Raw genomic sequence first — 4,396 nt, forward strand, 5'->3', positions numbered from 1 at the left:
TATATATATATATATATATATATATATATATATATGTATGTATATACATATAGATATATATAATATCCACTTTAGCTGTTAACTTTATAACTGAATTGTAAATGAATTGAATTAGCAATTAAACTAAAGTTGATCAAAGAATACATTAATGTGTATTTTTTTTAACTATGTTTGATCAAAGAGTAAAAAATAATTACCCAAGTTCTGAGATGGTGATTGTGGTAGTTGTTTGATTGGAACCGATACCTTATAGTAAATGCCCCAAGGTGTTAGGTACAAATGAAGTTTTAAACTCACCTCTTAATTCAATTTCTGTTTTCCTGATTGTGTTTCATCTAACTACACTGTCTTATGTCCTCTTTACATTTTATAATATTTAAAACATGATTTTTGATGTACAGAAACATATATGTATATATGCATATCCATCCATATATATATATACACATGCATATATTTACATATATATAAACATACATATATATACATATATATATATATATATATATATATAGGCGCAGGAGTGGCTGTGTGGTAAGTAGCTTGCTTACCAATCACATGGCTCCGGGTTCAGTCCCACTGTGTGGCACCTTGGGCAAGTGTCTTCTACTATAGCCTTGGGCCGACCAAAGCCTTGTGAGTGGATTTGGTAGACGGAAAGCCCGTCGTATATATGTATATGTATATATATGTGTGTGTATGTTTGTGTGTGAGTGTTTGTCCCCCCAACATCGATTGACAACTGATGCTGGTGTATTCATGTCCCCGTAACTTAGCGGTTCGGCAAAAAAGTTTCCATCTACCAAATCACCTCAGAAGACTTTGGTTGACCCAAGGCTATAGCAGAAAACACTTGCCTAAGGTGCCACACAGTGGGACTGAACCCAGAGCCATGTATATATGTATGTATGTAAATACAATTTTATATATATATATGTATATGTATATGTTGGGTTGAAATATTTGGCACATGGCCAGCAGGTTTGGGGGAGGGGATAATTTGATTATATCAACCCCAGTGTCCAACCGGTACTTATTTTATCGACCCTGAAAAGATGAAAGGCAAAGTTGACCTTGGCAGGATTTGAACTCAGAACATAAAATGTACCCCCAGCATAGACTAGTCATCAACGACTTTAGACTCGAGACCAGAAGGATGCCAAGAAGCAGACCAATATGGAAAAGAAAGATTTGGAAGCTTAGGACCTTTCATATGGTCAGAGATTTAAGGACATCCTAATTGAGAAATTTGATGACAGGGAGAAATACCTGAGAAATTTGATGCAGGAGAAATACCTAGACAAAAATAAACCTCTGTAATTGGCTTTTGTTGATTTGGAGAAAGATTTTGACAGAATCCTCCAATCCCTTATCTGGTGGTCAGTGCAGAAACTAGGGATAGATGATTAGTTGGTGAGAGCTGTACAAGCCTTGTACAGAGATGCTACCAGTAAAGTGAAGGTGGGCATTGAGTACAGCGAAGAATTCAGGGTACAACTAGGGGTTCACCAAAGATCGGTGCTCAGCCCTCTCTTGTTCATCATAGTCCTCCAGGCAATAACAGAGGAATTCAAGACAGGCTACCTCTTGGGAGCTCCTCTATGCTGATGACCTTGCCTTTATAGATGAATCACTACCTGAACTAGAGAAGAAGTTCCAAGTATGGAAGCAAAGTCTAGAATGAAAGGGCCTTAGAGTTAGCCTAGGAAAATCCAAAGTCCTAGTAAGTAGTAAAGCAGAAAAATCACAACTCCCTTCAGGTAGATAGCCCTGTTCAGTCTGTAGAAAAGGTGTTGGTAGAAACTCCATAAAATGCACTCGGTGTAAGCTTTGGATACATAAAAGGTGCAACAACGTTAGAGGAAGGTTAACATGGAAACTAACTTTTGTATGTGGAAGGTGCACAGGTACAATAAACACGGAAACTGTGCAGAAAAATAGACTCCATCAACTGTCATGGGGGCAAGCTAGAGGTAGTAGGTAGCTTCTATTATCTAGGTGACGAGGTTAGTAGTGAAGGTGGATGCTCTGTGAGCATAGCTGTGAGAATAAGATTAGGCTGGGCAAAGTTCAGAGAGCACCTACCCCTGCTGGCAATAAAGGGCCTTTCACTCAGAGTAAAAGGCAGATTGTCTGATGCCTGTGTGTGAATAGCTATGCTACATGAAATATGGGCTATGACAGCCTAGGACATGTGTAGGCTTGAAAGAAATGAAGCCTATATGCCTCACTGGATGTGCAATGTCAGTGAGCATGTTCGACAGTGTGCAAGCATCTTGAGATAAAAGTTAGGCATAAGAGGAATCAGATGTGGTGTGCAAGAGAGATGACTGCACTGGTATGGTCATGTGGATGAGGACAGCTGTGAAAAGAAATTCTGGTTTCTAACTGTGGAGGGAATCTGTAGTAGAGGTAGACCCAGAAAGACATGATTTGAGGTGGTGAAGCATGGTCTTCGAACCTTGAGCCTTACAGAGGCAATGACTGGTGACCAAGACCTTTGGTGATGTGCTGTGCTTGAGAGGACCCATCAAGCCTAGTGCACCCGTCCTGGTGGCATGTAAAGAACATCTTTTGAATGTTGGGTTTCACAGAGGCAAAATGGCTGAGTTCCTTTTGAGTGTTGGTTCTAATGGCAGCAATGACCAAGACCTTTGGCATTACGTCGTGCTTAAGAAGAAGACCCATCAAGCTGAAAAAAATTGCAGTCATGGCAGATACCAGTGTCATGCAATATGGCACGTAAATGCATCCCGGTGTCACGCAAATGGCACCAGTGCCGGTGGCATGAAAAAGCATCCATTACACTCTCAGAGTGTTTGGCATTCGGAAGGGCATCGAGCTGTAGAAAACCATGCCAAATGGGACTGGAATCTGGTGCAGCCTTTCAGCATGCCAGCCCAGTCAAACCGTCCAACCCATGCCAGCATGGACAACAGACATTAAATGATGATGATGATGATGATATTTTGATGTATTCTTTATATATTTTTATATTTTTTTCATATTTTTAAATATTTTTTTATTAATTTAATATTTTTTCAATATTTTTTCAATATTTGCTGATATACAAACATGTGATTGTTACATTTGATCATGGGTCTGTATGATCAGGATTGAACTAGCGTCAAACATCAATCACAACAACAGCAACAAGAAGAATAATAACAACAGCAGCAGCATGAACAGCTACTGCAGGTGCACCAGCAAAAAGGACAACAATGCAGAAGCAACAGTTAAGCAGCTGCAACAACAACAAGAAGCAATGACAGCAACAGTAATGATGACAAAAAACAACAATATCTGTCTCATCAACAACAGCAACAATGATTTCAGCGACACACAACAATAACAGCACCACCAACAACGACAACAAGTGTAACATCAACAATGACATCAACATCAAACAACAACAATGACAATAATATCACCACCACAACCACCACCACCACCACAGTCATTATCACTGCCACCACCACCACCACCACCGTCATTATCACCGCCACCATCGCTAACGCCACCACCACCACCACCACCACCAAAAATAAGAACAACAAAAAAAAACAGCGACAACAACACTACCAACTCTAACACCACCAACGATGACAACAACACCACCATCACAACTACAACACCAACAAAAAAGACCAATAACCACAACACCAACACTTCCAGCAGCAGCAGCAGCTACAACAGCAACATCATTGCAACCATAAACAACAACAGCGGCACCAACAACAACGTTAACAAAAAAAACCAACAACCACAACGCCACCAACAACAATAACAGCAACAGAAGCAGCAGCAAGGCTGCAGAAGCTATTTCAATACCAACAATTTTTGTAAGATAGTTACAAAAATTTAATCAATAAGACTTACCCATGCTAATATCACACCCATGTCTGATATTCCATATGGGGCTAACTCACCATCCCAGTTTTTAACATACAATCCATAACGGTAAACTTTTCGCGTCTACACAAGACACATGCCTCCTATTAATGTCTATGTCAGTGCTATGTAGTGCTGTGTGGATTATACAGCTATGTATATCCACAACAAAATCTGACACGCTTCATGATGTTCACTCTCTATTTTATTTAGCCACACATATACAGCAATACTTTGACACACAAACACTACAGACTACCCAACAACTTGAAAATCACACAAGCCAACACCATCACCGACTCTGGCCGATACTTCTCATCTTCTCTCACCATCCCGTCTCCAGCTACTTAAACCATTCATCTGAAACTTCTTAATATAATACATGTGTACGTGTCTATGTAACTGTGTGTGAATGAGTGTATGTGTATGTGTATATGTGTATATTTTTTATTTATGTATGAATATTCATATTCATACATACATATATATATACATATGTTTATGT

The 4,396-nt window shown here is 39.4% G+C and overlaps 1 protein-coding gene across 2 annotated transcripts in view; it reads right to left on the bottom strand.

Annotated features, from left to right (window-relative positions):
* LOC106869384 (protocadherin-17) overlaps positions 1-4,396 on the bottom strand; it is a 222,538-nt gene that overhangs the window by 96,022 nt on the left and 122,120 nt on the right. The window contains exon 1 of one of the 2 annotated variants that reach the window (XM_052973115.1): positions 3,880-4,003. The exons of the other annotated variant lie outside the window; for it this stretch is intronic. The gene's annotated coding sequence lies outside the window, so the exon portion shown is untranslated. Of the gene's footprint in view, positions 1-3,879; positions 4,004-4,396 lie in introns of those variants that run through there. 2 annotated transcript variants of the gene reach the window in all.

The sequence above is a fragment of the Octopus bimaculoides genome, chromosome 14, assembly GCF_001194135.2.
Source record: "Octopus bimaculoides isolate UCB-OBI-ISO-001 chromosome 14, ASM119413v2, whole genome shotgun sequence".
NCBI lineage: Eukaryota > Metazoa > Mollusca > Cephalopoda > Octopoda > Octopodidae > Octopus > Octopus bimaculoides.